General features: G+C 37.7%; 1 protein-coding gene across 9 annotated transcripts in view; it reads right to left on the reverse strand.

Annotated features, from left to right (window-relative positions):
• The window catches only part of SAP130 (Sin3A associated protein 130), a 72,285-nt gene that overhangs the window by 7,175 nt on the left and 51,918 nt on the right, over nucleotides 1–13,192 (reverse strand). The gene's annotated exons all lie outside the window — the stretch shown is intronic.

Below are 13,192 nucleotides of genomic sequence, written 5' to 3' on the forward strand. Positions count from 1 at the left end.
AGTAGATCAAGTGGCAAGCAAGTAGTGGGGTTTATCAGTTGGATGTGGTCAGGGAAACAGTGGGGGAGAACCCTACTAATGCCACTGTCTTCCCAGGTGATTTGGGCACCCAAAGCTGTGCCTCCCCAAGGAGTAACGTCAGAGGCTTAACACTTGGCGGTGTTGGTGGGGTGCAGGTGATTAGACTTCACGAAAAGAATCCAGCCAGTCGCTAAACAGATAAACAAGCAAATAGCAAATAACTATAGTGGGTCTTGGAGGAGATGGGGAGATCAGTACCAAGAGTTGCTACAATACAGTATCTAAAATGTCCAGTTTCTAACAAAAATTATGAGGCAAGCAAAGAAACAGGAAAGTATGACCCATACACAGGGAAAAAGAAACAGGCACCAGAAACTGCTTGAGAGAGTGACCAGATGTCAGATTTATCAGAAGAAGATTTCAAAGTAGCCGTTATGAATAAATTCACAGAATGAAAAGAAAGCATGAGTAAAGAAGTAAAAGAAGGTATGATGATCATGTCACATTAAATAGAGAATATCTGTAGAGAGATAGAAATAATTTTTTAAGAAAAGAACCAAATGGAAATTCTGGAGTTAAAAAGTACAGTAAACAAAATGTTAAACATCTACTAGAGGGGCTCAACAGTAGATCTGAATTGGTACAAAAGAGAATTAGTAAAGTTGAAGACAGACCAACAGCACTGAAGAACTGAAGCGAGAAAGAAATGAAGAAAAATGAACAGGGCCTCAAAGAAACATGAAACACCATTAAGAGCACCAAAACATGTATAAGGGAGTATCAAAAAGAAAAGAGGGAAAGGAGGAGAAATATTCAAAGAAAAAATGGCTGAAGACGTCTCACATTTACTGAAAACCAATAACCTATATATACAGGAAGCTCAAGGAACCCCAAGTATGATAAATGCAAAGATACAAAAAGACATATTATAGAGTTATAAAAATGTTGAAAGTCAAAGTTGAGAAAATCTTCAAAGGAGCAAGACAAAACATGATGCATCATTTACAAGATAACCCCAATAAAATCAGTAGCTGACTTCTCTAGAGAAACAATGGAGGCTAGAAAGTAGTGGGATAACATTCAAAATGCTCAAAGGAACGTATGATAGATCTAGTTCCTCTACATCCCCATTTGGCATTATCAGTATTTTTAATTTCAGTTATTTTGGCTGTGCTGCATGGCTTGTGGGATCTTAGTTCCCTGACCAGGGATTGAACCCTGGTCCCCGGCAGTGAAAGCACCAAGCCCTAACCACTAGACTGCCAGGGAATTCCCTAATTTCAGTTATTTTGATAGGCAACTCAATTTAAGTTCCTCTAATGGCTAGGGATAAACGCTTTTTAAAAATTAAATTTTACTGCTTTCTGTTCCAGAATCCAGTCAAGATACCACAGTACATTTACTTATCATGTCTCCTGAGACTCCTTTTGGCTTGATGGCTTCTCAGACTTCCCTTGTTTCTGATGACCTTGACAGTTTTCAAGAGTACTGGTTAACTATTTTGTAGGATGACCTTCTAGTTAGATTTGTCTGATGTTTTTGTTAGGATTAGACAGAGGTTATAGATTTTTGAGAGAAGACATAGAGAAGTACCATTGTCATCACTGATTCATCACTATTGAAACTGACTTTGATCACCCGGCTGAGGTGATGTTTGTCACATGTCTCCACTGTAAAGAGAGAGAGACACCCTCTTCCACCACACTGCACACTCTGGAACAAAGACTCTACAGAGCCCACACTTAAGGACTAGGATTTATATTCCCTTGGACATCTTCTCAGGTGCTTGCCATCCATGTATCCTCTTTGGTGAAATGTCTCTTCATGCCTTTGTCCATTTTCTAACTGGATTACTGTTTTTATTTACTGTTAAGTACTGAGAGTTCCTAATATATATCCTAGACATGAGTCCTTTATTAGAGATGTAGTTTGCTAATATTCCCTCCCAGTCTATAGCTTGTCTTTTCATCCTCCTAATAGGGTCTTTCACAGATAAAAAAAGGTTTTATGAAGTCCAATTTATTGATTGTTTTTCTTTTAGAGATGGTGTTTTTGGTGTTATGTCTAAGAATTGTTCACCATGCCCTAGGTTTTGAAGACCTTCTCCTAGGTTTTTTTTCTAAGTTTTATAGTTTTACATTTAAATCTATTATCCGTTTTGAGTTAGTTTTTGCATGAAGTGTGAGGATTAGGTTGAGGCACCCCCCCCCAACCTAACATACGGATGTCCAGCATTGTTAAAGAGACTCTCCTTCCTCCATTGAATTCCTTTTGCATTTTGGTCAAAAATCAGTTGAGCATATCTGTGTGAGTCTATTTCTGCATTTTTTATTCCGTCATCAACACGTCTATCCTTCTGCAAACACCATGCTGTTTTGAGTACTGAAGCTAAAGAAGATTTGTAAGATTTCTCTTGTTTTTCAAGATTATTTTACCTATTCTAGTCCCTGTGCCTTTCCACATAATGTTTAGAACAAGCTTTACTAAGTTTACAAAAACCTCTGTGATTTTGGTAGAAATTGTAGTAAATGTATCGGTCAATCTAGGGAGAACTGACATCTCTGAGTTTTTCTAATCATGAATGCTGTATGTCTCTTCATTTATTTAGATCTTCTTTCATTTCTTTCATCAGCATTTTTCAGTTTTCAGCAAACACGTCCTGTACGTGTTTTGCTAGATTTGTACCTGAGTATATCACTTTGGGGGGAATAATTGTAAATGGCATTATGCTTTTAATATGTTTCCACAACATTCCAGGTATCTAAAATTATAATTGATTTTTTTCATGTTGATATTGTAGCCTGTGACCTTGCTGAACTTATTTACTAGTTTCAGGGGTTTTTGGTAGAATCCTTGAGATTTTCTATGTAGACAATGATGTCATTTGCAAATAGAGAGTTTTATTTATTCCCTTCCAACCGGTATAGCCTTCTATCTCTTTTTCTTACTTTACAATGTGGCTAGAACTTCCAGTTCTATCCTAAGTAAGAGTGGTGAGACAAGACAGTCTTATCCTTTTGCTAATCTCAGGTAGAAAGCGTTCAGTCTTTACCATTAAGTATAATGTTAGCTCTAGTTTTTTTGTAGACTTTTTATCAAGTTGAGGAAGTCTTCCTCCTTCTCTATCTTTGAGTTTTTATCATGAAAACGTTTTGAATTTTGTCAAATTTTCTGCATCAATTGATATGATCATGTGATTTTTCTTTAGCTTCTGTTGTGGGTTGAATTGTCCCTCCAAAAGATGTTTAAGTTCTAACCCTTGGTACTTGTGAACGTGATCTTATTTGGAAGAGGGTCTTTGCAGATGTAATCAAGTTAAGAAGTCATACTGAATTAGGGTGGGCCCTAAATCCAAAGAGTCAAGAAACACAGGGAGGAATGCTCTGCTGGAGATGGGGGCAGAAATCGGAGTAATGCAGTAGCAGGCCGAAGAATAACTAGGGTTTCTGGCAACCACCAGAAGGTAAAAAGAGGCAAGGAAGGATTCTCTTCTACAGCCTTCAGAGAGGGCATGATCCGGCATATACCTTGATTTTGGACTTCTGGCCTCCAGAACTATGAGAGAATATATTTGTTATTTTAGGCCATCCACCTTGTAGTACTTTGTTATGGCAGCCCTAGGAAATTAATATAGCCTGTTAAAAACAGTGAATTACAAAACAGTGAACTACACGGATTTTCAAATGCTGAACTAACCTTGCATAGCTGTAACAAATCCTACTTGATCAAGGTGTAAAATTCTACTTAGATATTGCTGGATTCAATTTGCTAACATTTTGTTAAGGATTTTTATATCTACATTAATTAAGGAATATTGATATGTAGTTTTCTATAGTTGTACTCTCTCTGTCTTGTTTTTGTATCAGGAAAATACTGGCTTCATAAAATGAAGTGTTCCCTCCTATATTTGAAAGAGATTGTGGGAAACTGGTGTTGATTCTTCTTTAAACATTTGGTAGAATTTCCCAGTAAAAGTATCTGAGCCTACAGATTCCTGTTTGGAAGCTTTTAAATTATGGATTCAACTTATTTAATGGTTATAAGACAATTCAGATTGCCTGTTTCTGATTGAGTTTTGGTAGTATGTAGCTTTTAAGGAATTGGTCTACTTCATCTAAGCAGTTGACTTTATGAGCATAAAGTTGTTTGTAGTATTTCCTTATGCTTTTAATGGCTGCACAGTCTTAGTAATATCCTGTTTCCTTCTTTTTAAAAAATTTTTATTTCATATTGGAGTACAGTTGACTAACAATGTTGTGTTGGTTTCAGGAGCACAGGAAAGTGATTCAGTTATACATATACATGTATCTATTCTTTTTCAAATTCTTTTCCCATTTAGGTTATTACAGAATACTGAGCAGACTTGCCTGTGCTATACAGTAGGTACTTGTCGGTTATCTATTCTAAATACAGCAGTGTGTACATGTCAATTCCAAACTCCCAATCTGTCCCTCCCCCCCACTCTTCCCTCCTGGTAACAATAAGTTCGTTCTCTAAGTCTGTGAGTCTGTTTCTGTTTTGTAAAGAAGTTCATTTGTATGTTTTTTTCCCCCCACATATAAGCGATATCATATGATATTTGTCTTTTTCTGTATGATGTACTTTGCTTAGTACGATAATCTCCATCCATGTTGCTGCAAATGGCATTATTTCATTCTTCGTAATGGCTGGGTAATGTTCTATTGTATATATGTACCACACCTTCTTAATCCATTCCTCTGTTGATGGGCACTATGGTTACTTCCATGTCTTGGCTATTGTAAATACTGCTACAATGAACATTGGGGTGCATGTATCCTTTCGAACCATGTTTTTCTCCAATATATGCCCAGGAGTGGGACTGCTGGATCATATGGTACCTCTATTTTCAGTTTTTTAAGGAACCTCCATGCTGTTCTCCATAGTGGCTGTACTAATTTACATTCCCACTAATAGTGTAGGAGGATTCCCTTTTCTCCACACCCTTTCCAGCATTTATTGTTTGTATATTTTTTGACAATGGCCATTCTGACTGGTGTGAGGTGGTATCTCATTGTAGTTTTTTGTTTTTTGTTTTTTTAAATTTTTTTTTATTTTATTATTTATTTTTGGCTGCACTGGGTCTTCATTGCTGTGCACGGGCTTTCTCTAGTTGGGGCAAGCGGGGGCTACTCTTCGTTGCGGGGCGCTGCTCATTGCAGTGGCTTCTCTTGTTGCGGAGCACGGGCTCTAGGTGCACGGGCTCAGTAGTTGTGGCTCACGGGCTCTAGAGCGCAGGCTCAGTAGTTGTGGCGCACGGGCCTAGTTGCTCTGTGGCATGTGGGATCTTCCTGGACCAGGGCTTGAACCCGTGTCCCCTGCATTGGCAGGCGGATTCTTAACCACTGCGCCACCAGGGAAGCCCTCATTGTAGTTTTGATTTTCATTTCTCTAATAATTAGTGAGGTTGAACATCTTTTCATGTGCCTCTTGACCATCTGTATGTCTTCTTTGGAGAAATGTCTATTTAGGTCTTCTGCCCATTTTTTGATTGGGTTGTTTGTTTTGATGACACTGAGCTGCATGAGCTGTTGGTAAATTTTGGAGACTAATTCCTTGTGAGCTGCATCATTTGCAAATATTTTCTCCCATTCTGTGGGTTGTCTTCTTGTTTTGTTTATGGTTTCCTTTGCTGTGCAAAGCTTTTGAGTTTAATCAGGTCCCATTTGTTTATTTTTGTTTTTATTTCCATTACTCTGGGAGACGGATCAAAAAAGATACTACTGCAATTTATGTCAGAGAGTGTTCTGCCTATGTTTTCCTCTAAGAGTTTTATAATGTCTGTTCTTACATTTAGGTCTTTAATCCATTTTGAGTTTATTTTTGTGTATGGTGTTAAAGAATGTTCTAACTTCATTTTCTGACATGTAGTTGTCCAGTTTTCCAGCACCATTTATTGGAGACTGTCTCTCTTCCACTGTATTGTACTGTCTCTCCTCCACTGCCTCCTTTGTCATAGATTAATTGACCACAGGTGCATGGGTTTATTTCTGGGCTTTCTATCCTGTTCCATTGATGTGTATTTCTGTTTTTGTGCCAGTAACATACTGTAGTAATGACTATAGCTTTGTAGTATAGTCTGAAGTCAGGGAGCCTGATCCCTCCAGCTCCATTTTTCTTTCTCAAGATTGCTTTGGCCAATTCGGGGTCTTTTGTGTCTCCATACAAATTATAAGACTGTAGATTGCCTTGGGTGGTATAGTCATTTTGAGAATACTGATTCTTCCAATCTAAGAACACAGTATATCTTTCCATGTGGTTGGGTCATCTTTGATTTCTTTCATCAGCATCTTAGAGTTTTTGGAGTACAGGTCTTTTGCATCCTTAGGTAGGTTTATTCCTAGGTATTTTATTCTTTATGATGTGATGGTAAATGGGATTGTTTCTTTAATTTCTCTTTCTGATCTTTTGTTGTTAGTGTATAGAAATGCAACAGATTTCTGTGTATTAATTTTGTATGCTGTAACTTTACTCAATTCACTGATGAGCTCTAGTAGTTTTCTGGTAGCATCTTTAGGATTTTCTATGTATAATAACATGTCATCTGCAAAAAGTGAGTTTTACTTCTTCTTTTCCAATTTGGATGACTTTTTTTTTTCCTTCTCTGATTGCTGTGGTTAGGACTTCCAAAACTATGTTGAATAAAAGTAGCAAGAGTGGACATCCTTGTCTTGCTCCTGACCTTACAGGAAATGCTTTCAGCTTTTCACCATTCAGTATGATGTTAGCTGTAGGTTTGTCATATATGGTCTTTAGTATGTTGAGGTATGTTCCCTCTATGCCCACTTTCTGGAGAGTTTTTATCATAAATGGGTGTTGAATTTTGTCAAAATCCTTTTCTGCACCTATTGAGATGATCATATAAGTTTTATTCTTCAATTATTTGTTAATATGGTGTATCACATGGATTGATTTGCAGATATTGAAAAATCCTTGCATCCCGGGGATAAATCCCACTTGATCATGGTGTATGACCCTTTTTAATGTGTTACTGGATTCGGTTTGCTAGTATTTTGTTGAGGATTTTTGCGTCTATGTTCATCAGTGATATTGGCCTGTAACTTTCTTTTTTTGTGGTATCTTTGTCTAGTTTTGGTATCAGGGTGATGGTGGCCTCATAGAATGAGTTTGGGAGTATTCCTTACTCTGCAATTTTTTGAAACAGTTTCAGAAGGATAGGTGTTAGTTCTTCTCTAAATGTTTGATAGAATTCAACTGTGAAGCCATCTGGTCCTGGACTTTTGTTGTTGGGAGTTTTTAAATCACAGTTTCAATTTCAGTACTTGTGATCGGTCTGTTCATATTTTCTATTTTTTCCTGGTTCAGTCTTGGAAGATTGTACCTTTCTAAGGATTTGTCTTTCTTCCAGGTTGTCCACTTTATTGGCATATACTTGCATGTAGTAGTCTCCTATGATCCTTTGTATTTCTGTGGTGTCAGTTGTAACTTCTTTATCATTTCTAATCTTACTGATTTGAGCCCTCTCCTTTTTTTTCTTGATGAGTCTGGCTAAAGGTTTATCAATTTTGTTTATCTTTTCAAAGAACCAGCTTTTAGTTTCATTCATCTTCGCTATTGTTTTCTTCATCTCTATTTCATTTATTTCTGCTCTGATCTTTATGAATTCTTCTAACTTTGGGTTTGTTTGTTCTTCTTTCTCTAGTTGCTTTAGGTGTAAGGTTAGATTGTTTATTTGAGATTTTTCTTGTTTCCTGAGCTAAGATTGTATTGCTATAAACTTCCCTCTTACAACTTCTTTTGCTGCATCCCGTAGGTTTTGGATCATTGTGTTTTCGTTTACATTTGTCTCTAGGTATTTTCTGATTGCCTCTTTGATTTCTCCAGTGACCCATTGGTTGTTTAGTAGCATATTGTTTAGCCTCCATGTGCTTGTGGGTTTTGCAGTTTTTTCTTGTAGTTGATTTCTAATCTCATAGCGTTGTAGTTGGAAAAGATGCTTGATATGATTTCAGTTTCTTAAATTTACTGAGGATTGATTTGTGACGCAAGATGTAATCTATCCTGGAGAATGTTCCATGTGCACTTGAGAAGAATATGTATTCTGCTGCTTTTGTATGGAATGCTCTAAAAATATCAATTAAGTCCATCTGGTCTAACGTGTCATTTAAGGACTGTGTTTTCTTACTGATTTTCTGTCTGGATGATCTGTTCATTTTTGAAATCAGGGTGTTAAAGTCCTATGTTACTGTCAATTTCTCCGTTTACAGCTGTTAATATTCGCCTTATATATTGAGGTGCTCCTATGTTGAGTGAATATCTATTTACAACTATTATATCTTCTTAGATTGATCCCTTGATCATTATGTAGTGTCCTTCTTTGTCTCTTGTAATAGTCTTTATTTTAAAGTCTATTTTGTCTGTCATGAGTATTGCTACTCCAGCTTTCTTCTGATCTCCATTTGCATGGAATACCTTTTCCCATCTCTTCACTTTAATTCTGTATGTGTCTCTAGATCTGAAGTGGGTCTCTTGTAGACAGCATATATACAGGTCTTGTTTTTGTATCCATTCAGCCAGTCTATGTCTTTTGGTTAGAGTATTTAATCTGTTTACATTTAAGGTAATTATCGATATGTGTGTTCTTACTGCCATTTTGTTAACTGTTTTGGATTTGTTATTGCAGGTGGTTTTTCTTCCCTTCCTCTTTGTTCTCTTCCCTTGTGATTTGATGTTGTGTTTGGATTCCTTTTTTGTGTATCTATTGTAGATTTGCAGTTTGCGGTTACCATGAGGTTTTGATATAGCAGTCTATATATAAATAAGATTGTTTTAAGTTGCTGGTCTTTTAATTTCAAATGCATTTCCAACATCCTGCATTTGTGCTCTCCTCTTCTCACAATTTTGCTGGTTTTGATATCATATTGTGTGCAGATGATTTCCTACCTTTACTGCATGTTTGCCTTTAATGGTGAGCTTTTCCAATTGTAATTTTCTTGTTTCTATAGTAGTTTTGGTCTCTTCTTTTTCACTTAGAGAAGTTCGTTTAGAACTTGTTGCAAAGCTGGTCTGGTGGTGCTGAATTTTCTTAGCTTCTGCTTGTCTGTAAAGCTTTTGATTTCTCTGTCGAATTTGAATGACAGCCTTGCTGGGTAGAGTAATCTTGGTTGTAGGTTCTTCCCTTTCCTCACTATAAATATATCTCACCACTCCCTTCTGGCCTGCAAAGTTTCTGCTAAGAAATCAGCTGATAACTTCATGGGAGTTCCTTTGTATATTATTTGTTGCTTTTCTGTTGTTGCTTTTAATATTTTTTCTTTGTCTTTAATTTTTGTCAATTTGATTACTATGTCTCAGCGTGTTCCTCCTTGGGTTTATTCTGCCTGGGACACTCTGCGCTTCCTGGACTTGGTTGACTGTTTCCTTTCCCATGTTAGAGAAGTTTTCAGCTATTATCTCTTCACATATTTTCTCAGGTTCTTTCTCTCTCCTCCTTCTGGGACCCCTATAATGCAAATGTTGGTGCATTTAATGTTGTCCTAGAGGTCTCTCAGACTGTCTTCATTTCTTCTCTTTCTTTTTTCTTTATTCTGTTCCGTGGCAGTGATTTATACCATTTTGTCTTCTAGGTCACTTATCCATTTTTCTGCCTCAGTTATCGTGCTATCGATTCCTTCTAGTGTAATTTTCATTTTAGTTATTGTGTTGTTCATCTCTGTTTGTTCTTTAGTTCTCCTGGGTCTTTGTTAAACATTTCTTGCATCTTCTCGATCTCTGCCTCCATTCTTTTTCCGAGGTCTTGGATCACCTTCGCTATCATTATTTTGAATTCTTTTTCTGGTAGGTTGCCTATCTCTACTTCACTAAGTTGTTCTTCTGGGGTTTTTACCTTGTTCTTTCATCTGTGACATATTCCTCTGCTGTTTCATTTTGTCTAACTTTCTGTAATTGTGGTTTCAATTCCGCAGGCTGCAGGATTGTAGTTCTTGCTTCTGCTGTCTGCCCTCTGGTGGATGAGGCTAGATTAGGCTTGTGCAGGCTTCCTGATGTGAGGGACTGGTTCCTGCCCAGTGGTGGGTGGAGCTGGGTCTTGTTCCTCTGGTGGGTAGGGCCATGCTCAGGAAGACTTCAAGCTGCCTGTCTGCTGAGGGGTGGGGCTGTGTTCTGCCCTGTTGGTCATTTGGCCTGAGGTGTTCCAGCATGGAGCCTACAGGCTGTTGGGTAGGGCTAATGGTGGCCTCTGGGAGGGCTCACGCCAATGAGTACTCCCCAGAACTGCTGCTGCTGGTGTTATTGTCCCTGTAGTGAGCCATGGCCATCCCCCACCTCTGCAGGAGACCCTCCAATACTAGCAGGTAGGTCTGCCCGTCTCTTATGGGGTCAACTGCTTTTTACCCCTGGGTCCTGGTGTGCATGGGACCTTGTGTGCACCCTCCAAGATTGGAGTTTCTGTTTCTCCCAGTCCTGTGGAATTTCTGCAATCAAACCCTGCTGGCTTTCAAAGCCAGATTCTCTGGGGGCTCCTCCTTCTGTTGTCAGACTGCCAGGCTGGGAAGCCTGATGTGGGGCTCAGAACTTTCACTCCTGTGGGAGAACATCTGTGGTATAACTGTTTTCCAGTTTGTGACTTGCCCACCTGGCGGGTATGGGATTTGGTTTTACAGCGATTGCGCCCCTCCTACCATCTCACTGTGGCTTCTTCGTCTTTGGATGTAGGCTACCTTTTTCGGTAGGTTCTAGTGCTTTTTTTTTTTTGTTGATGGTTGTTCAGCAGTTAGTTGTGGTTTTGGTGTTTTTTTAAGAAGGGTTGAGCTCACATCCTTCTACTCTGCCATCTTGAGCTAATCTCTGACACAGAATATCACGTGTCAAGCACTGTTTGTTGCCATGCTTGCATATGCAGTAAGCGTACGGTTGTTGTCTGCAGATGTTTGCAGTGCTGTCTCTCCTATTTCCTTCTTCATATTCATGATTTACGTTCTCTCTCTTCTACCTTCTTCAGTCTTGCTAGAGATTTATTTTATTGATTTTTCTTTTAAAGAATTAGCTTTTTCATTTTATTTTCTGTTTTCAATTTCACTGATTTCTGCTATCTTCACTATTTTCTTCCTTGTACCTGCTTTGAGTTTATGTTGTTCTTCTTTTTCTCGTTTTTTGATGTAGAAACTGAGATTGAGATAGTTCCTCCTCTGTTTTGATATAAACATTTAGTGCTATAGATTTTCCTGTTGGCACTGCTTTAGTTGCCTTCCACATATTTTGGTATGTTGTTTTTATTTTCATTCAGTTTTAAGTATTTTTAGAAACTTCCCTTTAGACTTCCTCTTTGACCCATTATTTAGAAGTGTTTTGCTTAATCCATGGCTTGGAGGTTTTATCTGTCACTGGTTTCTAGTTTGATTCCATTATGGTCAATGAAGATACTTTATATTTTTCTGTATGACTTCAATTCTCCCTAATTCGTTGAGGTTTATGATCCTAAATATAGTCTGTCTTTATATGTTCTGTGTACACTTGAGAGAATATGTATTCTGCCGCAGTTCGAGTGTCCTATAATGTCTATTAGATGTTGGTTCGTGGTGTTCACTTCTTGTATATCCTTGCTGATTTTGTCAAGTACTTCTATCAACTACTGAGAAGAGGGTGTTGAAGTTCTAACTATGACTGCACATTTGCCTACTACTCCTTTCAGCTGTTTTTGCTTCATATATTCTGAAGCTCTCGATTTTTGTTGCCTATATATTTTTAATCAGTATGTAATGCCTTTTTTCATTTCTAGTAATTTCCTTTCCTCTGAAGTTTACTTTTATTTGATATTACTATAACTACTCTTGTTTTTTGATTAGTTTTTGCATTGTACATATTTTTCCACCCTTTTACTGTCACTCTACTGACTCACTGTATCTGAAGTTTCTTACAGACATAATATAGTTGGATCTTTTCTTTTTTATCCTCTCTGCCCATCTGTGTTTTAATTGGTACTTTCAGACTATTTACATTTAAGGTAATTACTGATATGTAAGGCTAAGCCTGCCATGTTATTATTTGTTTTCTGTGCTTCTTATGCCCCTATTTCTCTTTTCTTTCCTCCCTGTGAATTACCTGTTTTTAGTACTCCATCTTTATTTCTTTGTATGAATATGACTTTAAAGCTTAGGCAAAACAGTTCAATTAAAGTTTAATAGTCAAGAGACTTGGCACAAGGTGATTAATATGTACATATCCAAACAGAAGATTTAGGAATCATCAGTATTTTCAGCTGTCAAATAATCTTTCTTGAGATAGCTTTTGAAGAGTGAGTTCCAATAAGCAATAAAAATCTTTTATGGCTTAAAATGTTACCAGGGAAAACTGTAAATATTTTCCTGCTACGATATGGAATTCCTGTGGTGTGAAGAAATGTTTGGTGGCTCATATCCTGCTTCCACCAAAGGCCAACATTCTCTGATTTCTCTTTCGAAATCTCACCCTCTTTTCAATCCTCAGGGTGTACTTGTGAGGAAGAAAAACTGGGCAGTGCATACACCTCTGTACTTCCATTCAGATAGTGAACTGTCAGGACCTTCACTCCTGCTGATAGGCATTAGTCAGTACCATCCAACTCAGACTCATCTTGAGGCTTCAAGGAAGCTTCCAAGTAAAGTTTATTTGAGGGAATGGGAAATATGGCCAATTCCCTGAAAACTTACACTTCTCTGTGCAATGATTATACTTGAGATTAATGACACAAAGTCTATCCATAGAAATATTTGCAGATATTTGCAAAGTACTATCAGACATTTTTATTATAAGTGGGTTTATGAGAATGTTATTCTCAAGTTCAAAACCACAAAAACATTCACTGAGTGCTTGCGCTGGACCATTCCAAGAGCTTCACATATGTTGAACAAAAGGTCTTTTGGAAAATACACTTCCTGGGGCTTATCACACATGTATATCTGAGCATCCTGGAACTACTGTGGACCATGTCCAATAACAGTCTAGTATAGCTCTTCCTCAACTACTTTGAGGGCTGAAGAGGTCATCTGTGACCACCTGGGGAGTGGCAACACATGTTGTCATTTATTCATTAGACTGTGTTTCCAGTAAAGTACACATAGCTTTCTGAAGCAAAGGATAATTTTCCAAATTTTATGCTCAACCGTATAGTCTGTCTAAGTTAAACAATAAAGTCTTGAGATTTTATAACAAAAAC

Source organism: Eschrichtius robustus, chromosome 5, assembly GCF_028021215.1.
Source record: "Eschrichtius robustus isolate mEscRob2 chromosome 5, mEscRob2.pri, whole genome shotgun sequence".
In the NCBI taxonomy this organism is placed as follows: domain Eukaryota; kingdom Metazoa; phylum Chordata; class Mammalia; order Artiodactyla; family Eschrichtiidae; genus Eschrichtius; species Eschrichtius robustus.